The sequence below is a fragment of the Aristolochia californica genome, unplaced genomic scaffold (assembly GCF_029961685.1).
Source record: "Aristolochia californica isolate CCGP_79_NKW_82.1479 unplaced genomic scaffold, dmAriCali1.0.hap1 SCAF_12, whole genome shotgun sequence".
NCBI classification, from domain to species: Eukaryota; Viridiplantae; Streptophyta; class Magnoliopsida; order Piperales; family Aristolochiaceae; genus Aristolochia; species Aristolochia californica.
This window is the reverse complement of record NW_027181793.1, coordinates 15,273,962-15,288,479: the sequence shown is the minus strand read 5'-3', so window position 1 is coordinate 15,288,479 and position 14,518 is coordinate 15,273,962.

Genomic DNA, 14,518 nt, shown 5'->3' with positions numbered 1-14,518 from the left:
CATCTGGGTCAAAAGTGAATGGGAAGGCGTGCAGACGAGGCACCTTTTTTTCATTGTTTTTTTAGTTGATTTAAGTGTAGCTGTCTTTTTAGTGGCAACATTGGACAGGAAAAGAAGCAAGCATATTGTAGAAGGAAACAGGGTTGAAGCAGAATCTTTTAGTCGATTTGAAAGTAAAACAGTAAAATATGGATATATGAAGAGAAAAGTAAAACAAAAATATTATAAAGAAATGAAGGATTAAAAAGAACAACGGCTTGGTGCTGCTTCCTAGGGTGGTTGAATAAAGGAATTACATTTTTATTTTTTTATTTTTTGGTTTAACTTAGTGGATCATTAGAAAGGTGCACAATCACTATTCTTTAAAGAATATCCTCATTTAAATGAACTCCTAGATATATCTTTTAAAAACAGTGCTAATGTAGTTGAAGTGAAAGGGTATATATAAAACAATTTCTACTACAAAAGAAATCTCAGGGTATAAGAGAGCAAATAGGGTATAAATATAACAGAGAAAAATATAAGAGAGATAAACAAGATGATCAATATTGACTTTATCCAATAACCTAATTCGATTTTGACCTATTTATTTGATCTGAACACAAACCCAAGTTATAAATAGGGGAGTTTTTTCATTTGAATTGGTTAATAAATGGTCGGGTTTTGAGCTTGGCACCAAGGTGCAGTGGTCCTTATTTAATTGATTAAAGTGCATAAACTGAATTAAAATGGTTTGATTAATAATTTAAATTATTTGAACCCGACTCGAATTAAAAAATAGGTCAAGTATGGGTTTACTCATTCTTTGCCGATTGATAAATCGATTGGATTCGAGTTTGACAGGACCCAATGGGTCCTTATTTAATTGGTTTTAAGAGAATTAAATTGAACCAAAATGGTCTCATATAGTATATTTAAATTGGAATTACTTAAACAATTTATTTATTAATATATTTCTTTTTTATGAAATTTATATAATTTAATTTTAAACAATTATTCATATTTTTTATTTTTTATTTTTAAGATTTAAGTGGATTTATTCGAACTTGAACCAAACTCAAACAAGTATGAGCCCTATAGTTTATACCAGTTTAATAAACGGGTCAGGTTCGAATGAAATTTTTAAGTTGACCCAACTCAACCCGTCCATTGCCTCAACACTTTCACATGATTGAGGCTTTCCTCGTGAAAAGAACACAAAGAAAAAATTAAGGCCCTATTAGTGCACTCTCAAAGTAAAAGTGAAAGTATTTTTACTAGTGAAAATAACCCAAAACTTGTTAGTATACACTGTAAGTGGCGAGTGAAAGCTTTCACACATTCTAAAGAAAAATGAGTGAAAGTGAAATTTCTTCCTAACGCTAGTGAATTCACTTTCACTCATGCGCTCACTCTTGTTCTGCTCATTCTGCTCTCTCACTCATGCATTTTGATATTATAAATTAAGTATTTGTTTAGGTTTTTCATTTTATACATTTAAATAATTTAAAAAACTAATTTAAAATTTTAATTATTTATTAAATTAGCAAGTTGAAATTTTCTTAGTTTATTAACAGGATAGTTAAGTAAATTATCTCATTAAAAAAAATAAATCAGAGTGATTTTATATAATAAAATACCATCTTTTTAATTTATATAAATTCATATTTTAATATTATATTCGATTTCTAATTTAAGAATGAGAACTTATATATTACAAAAGTAAAAATTTGAGTAAGTATTTTGATATTATAAAGTTAACTATTTTTTAATCATTTTAATTTTATATAAGTAAATAAATACATAAAAATTTTAAAATTATTTATTAATCAAAACATGTTAAAATTTATTTAATTTGTTAGAAGATATGATGTAATTAGGATGTCATTAATTTAATTATTTTATATTTTTTTCTCTTCTTTAAAATGTATAATTATAATATTATGCTTTTATCATTTATAAATAGAGCTCAAGGGGGAGGACTTGGACTAAGTCTAACACCCCATTCTTCCTCCTCTTTTCTCCCCAACGTCTATTCTCTCCTTGACCCATGATGTAATCCATGGAGTCTTGAAAATTAACATGGTATCATAACATTGATTTTCAGGATTCACAGCTATGGATTTTTAGAATTTCAAACTTGTTCTTGCTCGATTGATGATCGACTTGTTGATGGTATCTTGTTGGTTTACAATTTTGTTTTTTTTATGGTTGCTACCTTGCTGCTGATGGTATCTACTTGGGATTATCTTCTGAAAGATATCCCTACTGCCTTGTTGGTAAGTTATTGAAGATAGTAAGAGGATCATCTGCTGCTTGACATAGAATGTTTGTTTGGCTTTGGCTTATATCTCTGGCATTATTACAACTTTTGGATACATTGACTTAGTATCGTGACTCGCTGATTTATGCATCTTACAGCTAATGATCAGAGGTGGTTTTTTTCTTCATGCTGATTGGAAGTATTGTTGCTATCCGGTTTGGTGTTATCCTTGGTGGTGCTCTTCTAGCGCTAAGCATTTTGGGTTCTAGGTAGAGTCGACCCAAGTCCGTGAGCACATTCCCTTCATCGTCTTAGGAAAAAGGACTGAATGAATGTTAGGAAGAACACCTTCATGCCTGATTGCATTCCTCACAAATCCGTTTGTCTCTAATCAGAGCTTTCTATTTCTGCACTTGTCTGTTGTCTGTCGTTTGCCTCTACTCAGAGCTTGCTGCCATTGTTGTCATTGCTCTGACTCAACATTGGTGTCATTCTAGCACTGCTGTCTCTATAGAATCCCGTAAGTGATTCTACAATGATTATTGTAGAATATAGGAATAAAGAATAATATTGTCATGATTATTATTGATTAGGTGTATTCTATTTATAGAATTACAACAAAGATAATAGATGATTACAACACTACAATTTGAGTATGTCTTTAATTCAATCACTAGTTATTTTTATCTCTATCATTATCTTTATCTTTGGGGGGTTAGTCAACAAACTGGAAATTTGATCTTCATCTTCATCTTCATCTTCATCTTATGCATCTACATGATCTTCATCTTCGAAATGGGTGTTAGTGTGGACAACTTCATCTTCGAAATCTTCGAAATAGGGTGTTAGTGTGGACAATTTCATCTTCATCTTCATCTTCATCTTCGAAATTTAAAACCATTGATTTTATTAATTATAAAAATAATTTAATTAAACCAAGTGTTTGAGTTAACAATATTTTAATTACCACTATTAAATCACTAATACAATAGAGTAAATAAAAAAATATGATTAATGAATAAAAAATATTATATTAATAACATAAGATAGATTTTGCGTGGTATTAATTAATAATATATTTTGACAAACTTAAAAGTAATTAATTAATCAAATGCATACTTTAATTATATTTTATTTACCAGAGACTTAAATATGAAGTTTAATATAGTAATAAAATTGAAAAAAATAATAAATAAATACATATACAACTTTGAAAATAACAAAAAAAAAATTATTCAAATAACGAGTTCGTGCCTTTAATATTAAAATCAACAAGTTACAAGTTTAGTACATATAAATGATGCATGTTCAAAAGTAATAAGAGTAAAACATCATTTATCGTTCCACATGGAAGTCGAGGAGAGAAAACCCAAAAGAGAAAATTGAACTAGAAAGCCCGAGTACCTCTGTTTCTCTAGATGCTTTTCGGGGACAACGATCATTCAAGACGAGACAATAATCACAGCCACCCCCAAGAGTATAGGAGAAAACCCAAAAGAGAACATTGTAGAAGTGGAAAGCTAAACAACTTTGGGGCGTAGAATGAGGACAGAGCTTGAAGGAGAGGTAGGGAAACAATTGATAAGTGCGAAAAAGGAGAGGGAAGAAGAGCCGAGAAAGAAAAGAAACATAAATTTGATAAGAAAGAGACTTTTTGGGAGACGAAAATCCGATCGATTTTATGGCAGCAGCGACGTTGGGGGCACATGGAGACAAGAGAGGGAGTGCGGGAGAGAGGAAGAAAAAACTGAGAAATGACGACGCGCGGGGGGGTGCGAGGAGAGAGAGGGGAAAAAGCCAGCGTCACCCGTCCTTCAATTCAAAGAAGATCAAACAAGGCCTTTTTCCAGATGATTGAAATTAAACCTCGGAGATGAAGGACCCCTTCATCCCCTCCATCGAGATGAAGCTTTATTTGCGCTCCACTAACAACTTCAAGTGTTGAAGGACATTATGCGGTTGAAGATCATCTCGTCCTTCAAGTTGACTAACCCCCCCTTTATGTTTATCTCTATCATGCCTCGACAAGATGGAGCTACGAGAGGAGAGTCCTATCTTGATCTTAAAAAAAAGGAAGCGTGTTCTCGGAAGTGGTTTAGAATATAGAAATGAAGAATAATATTGCCGTGATTATTATTGATGAGGTGTACACTATTTATAGAGTTACAACATAAATAGTAGATGATTACAACTCTACAATTTGAGTCTGTCTCTAATTTAATCACTAGTTATCTTTATCTCTATCATTATCTTTATCTTTTATGTTTATCTCTATCATGCCCCAATAAGATGGAGCTCCGAAAGGAGAGTCCAATCTTGATCTTAAAAAAAAAGAAGTGTGTTTTCAGAAGTGGTTTAGAATATAGGAATGAAGAATAATATTGCCGTGATTATTATTGATTAGGTGTACACTATTTATAGAGTTACAACAGAGACAGTAGATGATTACAACTCTACAATTTGAGTCTGTCTCTAACCAATCACTAATTATCTTTATCTCTATCATTATCTTTATCTTTATGCTTATCTCTATCAATTATAGTTGATTATCAATAAGGTTGCTACATAATTACTCAAAGAATATTGCTGGAAAAGGTCTGGTCCTATGAAGCTACAAACCAGCTAGACATTATCTTGTTACTAGCTTGGTAACTTCTAGTGGAAAACTTTATTTGGGAAGTTTCTATTTTCGTCTCCTTCACAGGGTGGCCATCTCCTTCGCTAGTGTGAATCATTCCACTGAGTAATTTGCTGCCAATTAGCATCCTATCTTAGCTGTCTCTGTTGTTATTTCCATAATCTTCCCGTAATTGATATCTATCGTCTATTGTCTTATTTCTGGTAGAGAGTATTCTTTTTAGCTGAGGAATTTTCATGACTCCTTACATTGCTATTTGGATGTCGTTGATTCGGTATTTTTCTGTAGAACTGGTTGGCCTAAATCTCTTATCCAACGAGTTGTTCTTTATCTTGGAAATTAGTATACGCAGGCAAGTCAAAATTCTCTCCTCGACTTCGGCACCTGCTGGCATCTTCCAGTAATTGATTGTTGCTACGTTGTCCGAATTCCATCCCGATGCTCGCTACTATTTTTCGAAAATTTCTCCTGCTTGTCTCTTCGTTGGCATTGGATTAGATTGATCCTCCTGGAACGATGCTATGGTATCTCCTTGATATATCTTTGCGTGATTATTATCGATAAGCCGATTATAGAGACTCGACAACTTGTCGATCTCTGGTTCTCTTGACTGAGTGACTGGGTTTGTATTTAGTCTGTTGGATTAATCGTTGTTGTGTTTAATTTGTCGGGTTTGAACTAGCTAACAAGTGACATGAGAAATATTGTTCCACCTAGGTAAACTCCGATTAACTTGAACTGAGTCAACTCAGACTAACGAGTCAGCCTGACTCGGTCATCTCAACTTGGTCGCCTTGACTTAGACTGAGTCTTCCACTCTGCTCAGATGGACTCAGTATCTGACTCACTTTGACTCGACATGACTCTTTTTTTATGACTCAGTTTGACTCACTCACTCACTGTCAAAGTTGCTATCTGCTATCTACTACTGCTTGACTTCAACTTGATTATTATCTTGGGTTATCTTCAGCTGATTACATGGTGCACTACTTCCTTATTCAAGGATGAACTCGCTACTGATTATTTCATGTGTCCTTATTACTCTTAAGGACTTTCATCATTTACCGATTATCCGCTACTATACAATTGCATATTTTGTACATGTTATTTGGGCATTAGCTCATTTATGTAGCTGAGATTATGTCTCTTTGATTGAAACATTACTATTGAAGAAGAACTCTTCGGTTGTTTGCCTTGGGTTCATTATTTTTTGACTGTTGTCAGCATGGTTCATTAGTTTGCATGATGAAGATTTGAATTACTTAGAAAAATAAAGCATATGATGACTTCGACTTCTTATTGATTCCCTATTATCCTTTTATTATTTGGTAACCTTTCTCCTACCATCCATTATTTGACACTCACTTACCCCCTTTGGAGCATTGCTTTGGTTGGTTTTTCTTATATATATGGGTGTTTTTAAGTCTATTGAGACTTTTTACTGGTACCCTTGGGTTTTTATAGCCATCTTGTCAATTGACAAACATTACCCACTTTAGTGATTATTATCATTATATTTGTTCAAAATCATTTGAGGTTGGTTTCAAATTATGTTTTATCACCCCATTTCTACCCTTTGAGAGTCTGTGCCCAGTTTTGTACTTATCCTTGGGACACGCAACTTTTGTCATCTGAGAGTAAAAGCATATTTGGCAGTAGTTGGGAGCAATGGAAGAAAAAGAAATCCGAAGTCACTAACCTAAGAGAAGTAAATAATGAAAGCAAACAAGGAAATATAGTAGTCTATAAGTAATCAAACATATAACAAACTAAACTAAAAAACAAAGTAAACTAAGATCATTTCGCAGCTCTATTTTACAATATAATTGATGCTTAGTTTTTCTTTTTAAATAGAAGGAGCTCGGGAAACATGAGGGAATTTATTGGGTGAAAAGCCATGAAAGATTGGCAAGCAGAAATTGGATTCACTTTCAATTGTACCTCCTAAAAAGTCGAACAAGAGTACATGACCCCGCTCGATCGCTCCTTTGACATCTTTCCTACTATACCTTCGCCTTCACACAATCATTTTCAATCGACATGTATGCTCTAACACGCTATCTTTATTTTGTCTTTTTTTTTTAATTTAGGTTTATAATTTTTTATTTTTTTTTAATTTCTTCTCTTCACTAACCATCATCTTCTTGATTGGGCGGGAGAGATGCCCCTGTTTGAACAAAAGGAAGGGGGTGCCCTGTCTTCCTGCTTGACATGGGGAGAGGCTCCTACCATGCAAAAAGAAAAGGGAGGAGTCAAACTCCCACATGATGGTGGAAAGATGGGTGGCATCTCCCCTTGTCTGACAAAGAGAAAGGGGAGGGGGGAGGGAATATATGCTTTTTGGGAGATGGAGGGAGATAGAATTTGTGAAGTTGTAATCTCTGCTCTCTTTCTTAGAGAAGCCAGAGTGAGAAAAATCAATTTATATAATCCATCAGAATGTCATTACAATGGAAGAAAACCAGCTGTGATGACAACTGGCATAACTAAAATACAGCTAATAGAAGTTCTAGAAGAAGACAATTATAACAAACTAATAACAATAAAACTAACAGTAACAAGTTGGCTTCATTACATGAGTGTTATAACTGACTCCTCTGTCTTTGACTTATCATCCCTCCTCAAGTGAAAAGGTCTTGGAGTTATAAAAAGTTGAGATTTGAGGGACAAGAACCTTGAACTTGTAAGATGCTTAGTCAATAAATCTACTGGCTGCTCTGCAATAGGAATAAATTGCAACAATATCTTTCCTCTTATGACTTGATCTCGTATGAAATGAAGGTCTATTTCTATGTGTTTTGTTCGAGCATGAAACACTGGATTCTTGGCCATATGGTAAGCACTGATACTATCATACCAGAGCAGAGGTATAGCAGGTAACACATAGCTCTTGTAATAAAGCTTGCGTCCAAACAATCTCAGCAGTTGCTAAAGCAAGACCTCGATACTCAGATTCTGCACTACTGCGAGAGACTACTTTTTGTTTGGTAGAAGACCAAGAGACTAAGTTATCCCCTAGATAAACCAGATACCCACTTGAGCTTCGCCTATCATCAGATTGAGCACCCCAATCTGCATATGTGAAGCCTTCTATTGTCAAGTTACTGGAAGGACTTAATAGAAGCCCATCTTGGATTGTTCCTTGTAGATATCGAAGTATTCTTTTGACTGAGAGCCAGTGAGCTGTGGTTGGTTGTTGCATAAATTGGCATGCCTTGTTGACAACAAAAGCTATATCAGGCCTTGTCAAGATAACATACTGAAGAGCCCCTACTACACTCCGATATTCAGTAACCTCTGCCATAGGATCACCATCAAATTTAGACAAGTTCTGCCCAACCACTCAAGGTGTTTTTGCTGGTTTGGTATCAAACATTTCAGTTCTATGAAGCATATCTGAAATGTATTTGGTTTGGCTCAAATGCATAGATCCTTCATTGTAAGACACCTCTATACCGAGGAAGTATGAAAGTTGACCCAAGTCTCTTAAGGCAAAAACAGAATCAAGTTGAGCTATGAGAGAAGAAATATGTGTTGAGGAGCTACCTGTGATTATGATATCATCAACATAGACAAGTACTATCAAAGTAGTAGCCTTACCAAAATGTAGAAACATAGAACTATCAGTCCGAGAATTGCTGAATCCCCACTGTAAAAGAGCAGAACTAAGTCTTTGAAATCAAGCTCGTGGTGCTTGTTTCAAACCATATAAAGCCTTCTTCAATCTACACACTTTGTTAGGAAATTGAGTGTCTAAGAATTCAAGAGGTTGAGACATATAGACTTGCTCTTCTAACTCACCATTTAAAAAAACATTGTGAACATCAAGCTGACAAATTTCCCACTTGAAACTGAGAGCAACAGTTAGTATGATGCGAATAGTTGCAACCTTAACTACTGGACTAAAACTCTCAAAATAGTCCAAACCATGAGTCTGATTATAACCTTTGGCCACAAGCCTGGCTTTATACCTCTCTATACTCCCATCTGGCTTATGTTTCAATTTATACACCCACTTACAACCTATCACATTGACATCAGATGGTTGATCGACAAGATCCCAAGTATTGGTTCGATGAAGAGCAACAATCTCCGTTTCCATAGCTTTAGTCTAGTTTAGATCTTTGAAGGCTTGTTTGAGAGTGGATGGTTCTGAAATTTTTATGGTAGAGAGATCAAGAATAGTCTTTTTCTTGGTTATACCACGCATCAACCTTGTTGTCATTTGTAGAGCAGGAGGAGAAGGAGGTGCCTGAGTTTCGTGTATGGATTCAGGTAAGGAACTAGAGACAGGAGGAGTTGTTGGTGAATCCATAGGAGTAGTAGGGTCAGAATGTTCATTCGGGGAAAGAGACTGAGATGCTATAGAATCATTACTGCCATTTGAACAAGGATCAGAAGAGGTAGAGGAAAGTATAATGGATGGAGTGAAACATTTTGCTGGAGGAGCAATGGAAGGGGAAGAATGTTGAGGTTGAGCTAAGGGAAATTGTGTTTCATCAAAGACCACATGTGGTGTCACATACACTCTTCCAGTCAGATAATCAAGACACAAAACCCTTTGTGATTGAAGCTATAGCCAAGAAACAGACACTTAACAGATTTGTACTGCAATTTATGATTGTTGTATGGACGAATAAAAGGACAGTAAAGGCAGCCAAACACTCGAAAAGACTTATAATCTAGAATTCTATTAAAAAGAGTGAAATAGGGAGAATCATACTTGAGAACCTTGTTGGGCATTCTATTGATGAGAAAAGTAGCAGTCTGAAAAGCATACTGCCAGAATTTCATTGGCAAAGAAGCATGTGCTAACAAGGCCAAACCAGTTTCAACCACGTGCCTATGCTTCCTCTCAACTCTACCATTTTGAGATGAGTTGTAAGGACAAGTAAAACGATGGAGTATACCAGATTGTTGAAGAAAAGACTGGAAAGATCTGAATTCACCACCATTATCAAATTGTAAACACTTAATTTTGACATCAAATTGATTCTCCACTTGAAGTTTGAACTGCTTAAAGGTAGGAAGAGCTTGGTCTTTTGTATGCAAAGGATAAAACCACGTGTACTGTGAATAGTCATCTACAAACAGGATGAAGAATTTTTCACCAGAAGTAGACTTGACTGAGTCAGGTCCCCAAATGTCTGTATGAACAAGTTCCAATGGTTTAGATGCACGAGAAAAAGAGAGATGAGTTGGTAATCACTGGCTTTTGGCAAACTGACAAGAAGAAAAAACAATAGCTTTATATTTTCCACAAGAAACATTATAATGATTCATAATTCTGGTGATAATGTCAGAGGTAGCATGGCCTAGTCTATGATGCCATAACTCTACTTTATTATCAACAGTACCAAAATTCGTAGAAGAAAAAACAGCAGTAGCAGTAACACCAACATAAGCCGACTTCTTGTTGTTGAACACTGGAAATTTTTAAAGACCATTCTCAAGTTTGCCTTGACCAAACACCTTCTTTGTAGGCAGATCCTTCACAAAGAAACTATTAGACTGAAACTCAATTAAGGCATTATTATCTGAGCAGAACTTAGCCACACTAATCAAGTTTGCTGAGATAAAAGGAACATGAAACACCTTTTTGAGTTGGAAAGAGTGTGTATTACAGACTAATCTTTTAAAACCAGTATTCGAAATGGAGAGATGCTTACCATTACCAATTGTGACCTTATCCGTCCCAGTGTATGGTGTAGCATTGGCTAAATTTCCCATGTTCTGAGTCAAATGATGACTTGTGTTAGAATCAAGATACCAATTGTCATCTGCAAGGTTGTTAGAAGAGGCAACCATAATAGGTATAGTATTTTGATTACCAACATTTGAAGAAGAAGTAGAAGTGTCCTGAGTCCCTTGAAAAGAGATGTCAAATCTGTGGTAACAGACCTGAATCGTGTGGCCAAATTTACCACATAACTGGCATTGAGGCTTCTTAGTGAAGCTTGAGTTGTGTCTGCCATTCTGTCCAGATCTACCCCACAACCACGACCTTTGTAATGATAGTTGTTGGTATTTGGAGGATAACCTTGTCCATGACCTCCATTAAATTTCCTTCCACCACCTCTGTTACTAGAGGAAGAGGCATTATTGGCAGATATAGTTGAGATTTGTTGCTCAAGACGCTGTTCAAAAGCTAGCAACATACTGTGTACAACTTCAAAAGAGATCTTATTATTTCTAATGGTAATTGCAGTAACAACAACATTATAGTCAGATCCAAGGCTTCCAAGGAGATTCGTAACATGATCTTGTTCTGAGACAGGTTCTCCAATAGCTGCTAGATTATCTGCAGCTGCTTTGATTTTCATTATGTAGTCTATCATAGATATTGAGCCTTTTTTCGTTAATTGTAATTCTAAACGTAGTTGCATAATTTTGGCTCTTGAAGAAGATGAGAAGGTTTTCTCTAAGGCATTCCATGCCGAGTGAGAGGAATTACAATCTATGATCTGTGCCATGATACCTGGTGTGAGTGACGAGTAGATCCAACTGAGGATTGTTCGATCTTGTCTCCTCCAAGCAACAAAATCTGGATTGAGCTGTCTTGAACTTAATTCTTTCTCTGGACAGATAGAAGTTCCATCTATGAAATCCTCAAAACCATTAGCTTGAACAACATTATCAATCTGAGATCTCCACAAGATGTAATTCGTTCGATCAAGTTTCACAGGCAAAGTGTGATTGAGCATCTGATAGGAAGGAATGGACAACATTGGTGTGCTTTGTCCAAATCCAATTGAGCCAAAGCAGAAAGAAGATTGAGTGGAAGGTATGGTAGAATCAAGATAAAAAAAATTGAAGAAAATTCTCACACCTTTGATCAACAGCTCTGATACCTAGATAGAATTTGTGAAGTTGTAATCTCTGCTCTCTTTCTTAGAGAAGCCAGAGTGAGAAAAATCAATTTATAAAGTCATCAGAATGTGATTATAATGGAAGAAAACCATTTGTGATGACAGCTGGCATAACTGAAATACAACTAATAGAAGTTCTAGAAGAAGACATTTATAACAAATTAATAACAATAAAACTAATAGTAACAAGTTGGCTTCATTACATGAGTGTTATAACTGACTCCTTTGTCTTTGACTTATCAGAGGGGAATTAGCTGACCATTAAAGTTTTTCAAAAGTATGAGGGAAAAGAGATGTGAATTGGAGAATTGGCTACATTTCCAAAACTAAGAGAGAACTCTTTTTGTGTTTTTTTACCTCCCCCCACCTCATTTTGCATCTTTGGTCCATCCATTGGTGGCCTTATGCCCCATTCCTGAAATCCCTATTTTTTTCATCCTTCAAACACCCTCTTTTAGATAAAACTATTTTTTCCTATTATTCTAGTATTTTCAGTAAAAGATAAGGATATAGGTGTAATTCAATTTTCAATCTAATATTTGTTTCCTTGTTACCATTGTTGAAATGATAAATCTTTTCAATTCAAACTTCAATCATTTCTAAAAATTTCAAGGCTATATGATAATAAGACCTATAGGTCGGGTTTGGGAAAGCTGACCACATCTAGGAGTGTAAACAAATCTAAAAAATCACATAAAATCTTCTACCTAACCCCCTTTTGTAGCATTATATTATAATCTTGTTTTATGAATTAATGGTGTTCATTTTTATTTTATTTTTATGATGGGGAATATGAAAATTGTTGTAACATCAATTTACAAACCTTACTTTGATACCATGTTGAATTTCTAAAAACATAAAATAATTCATTAACTTTATGGGTATAGGCTTATATCATAGTAAGCCGCTATAAATCCTTTACAGATTAAGGCTTGTATACTCTAGTTAGTTGTTACTCAAATTCCTTTGTGGGTCTAAGTTTATATGTAGTCGAATGAGTCATGAAAAATCTTGGTATAGGTCTAAACTTGTGTGTTATTGTAACCCCTTTGTGAGAAGAAGACATCATTGTAAATCCCTATATGGGCCATTTTATTGTAAGTGCCACTAGACAAATTTTAAAATAATGAATTTATCTTTAAAGTACAAAAACTTTTGCAATGGATTCACTACTTAAGTTTAGGTTGCGAATCACTATAAATTGTGGTCTTTTGTGTAAATTGTATGTGAACTTTGATTTTCATATCAAGAAGAGAATCACACATTGATTTAGTGAGAACAAGTTTATAACAACACCACTTCAGGACCTTTGCATCACAATGTTTGTGACCTCTGGGACCTAACTGTCTAGTGCCTTCAAAATATATTCTAATAAATTTCCCAACAGGAAGACTCAAATATTATGCACAAATCACCTGAATAAGTTCAATTAATTTGACTACCAACCAACTCATCAAAGTGGATAGGAGATAGAGAAAATACTAGATAAAAGTTTCTTTTTTAAAAAACTCGAGTTGCGCTCAAGCCTTGCATCAATCTTGTTTATTAAAACGAGCATTAACAAGTTTTTTTCAACCTTAGATAAAATACTCATGATCCCATTTATATTCAAAATATGTTAGTTTTTTCAACCTTTTCTAACAAGTTTTCTTGCAAAAAGTAAATGACACTTTTGTTCCCCTCTTTTCCATCAAACATTAAGGCCCTGTTAGTGCCCCTGGTTGAAAATTAATATCCTAGGAAAAACTAGAAATTTTTTTCCTGGGAGGCACATTTCCAAGAAACCTTAGATAAAATTCTATTAGTTTCTAACTAGGAAATTACATGATTTTTTTTTTAGAAATTTCCAAAGAAAATTAAATAGATTTGTTAGTGCTTTTTTTTTCTAGGGAAAGAAATTAAAATTAATAATCAGTCTCGTACATTACCATACTTATCCGATAAATTTATTTATTATAGAATATAAAATTGCCATGAAAAATTACCTTGTGTTGAAAGTATTATATCATCAATTGTCAAAATACTTATTCATAAATTTTCCATATGGTTTTCCAACTCATCTTGGTTGAAAAATCTTACCTAAAAAATTATATGATTTTCCTAGTAAAAAATTTCAACTAAAAAAATGTTTTCATGAAACATGAGACACTAATGGTCATTGAAAACAGATTTCTACTAGAAATGCCTTTCCAACATTTATTGGAAAAGACACTAACAGGGTCTTAATGAAAAGAAAAAGTATGCTCCTCATGTTTCATAAAGGGAGAGAAAGACATTAATTATGTTAAGGCAAGAGGACTTAGGAACAAAATCCAAATGTAATCATCTTTGATTCTTCCAAGTATATTACTCTTCTAGACTTTTGATTACTATACCTTCTTTTTTTTCAACTAATTATTATAAGAACATGTTATTCTCCCCTTCTCCCTCTTCACTTCTTCCTCTTCCCTCATTTTTTACATTTTCTACTTCCCATAGAGAGGAGGGGGATGCCACCCCTTTGGTTACTAAGAGAATAGATCCTCCATTGAAACTCACCTTCCAAGTATAGAGAGGGAGGGATGCATCCTATACACCTCCTCTCTATCAAAACATTTTTTCATAGAAGAAAAGGCAGAAGGCCCTTCCCCTTCTAGCTGAACCCACCCAAATTTTACAAAATGGAGTTGAAAACCCAAGGATTTTACTTGAGCAGCGCTCAAGCTCATATATGAGGCTCAAGGTCAAACTTGAGCCAGGTAGGAATGACTTCCACAACCAGAGCTTACC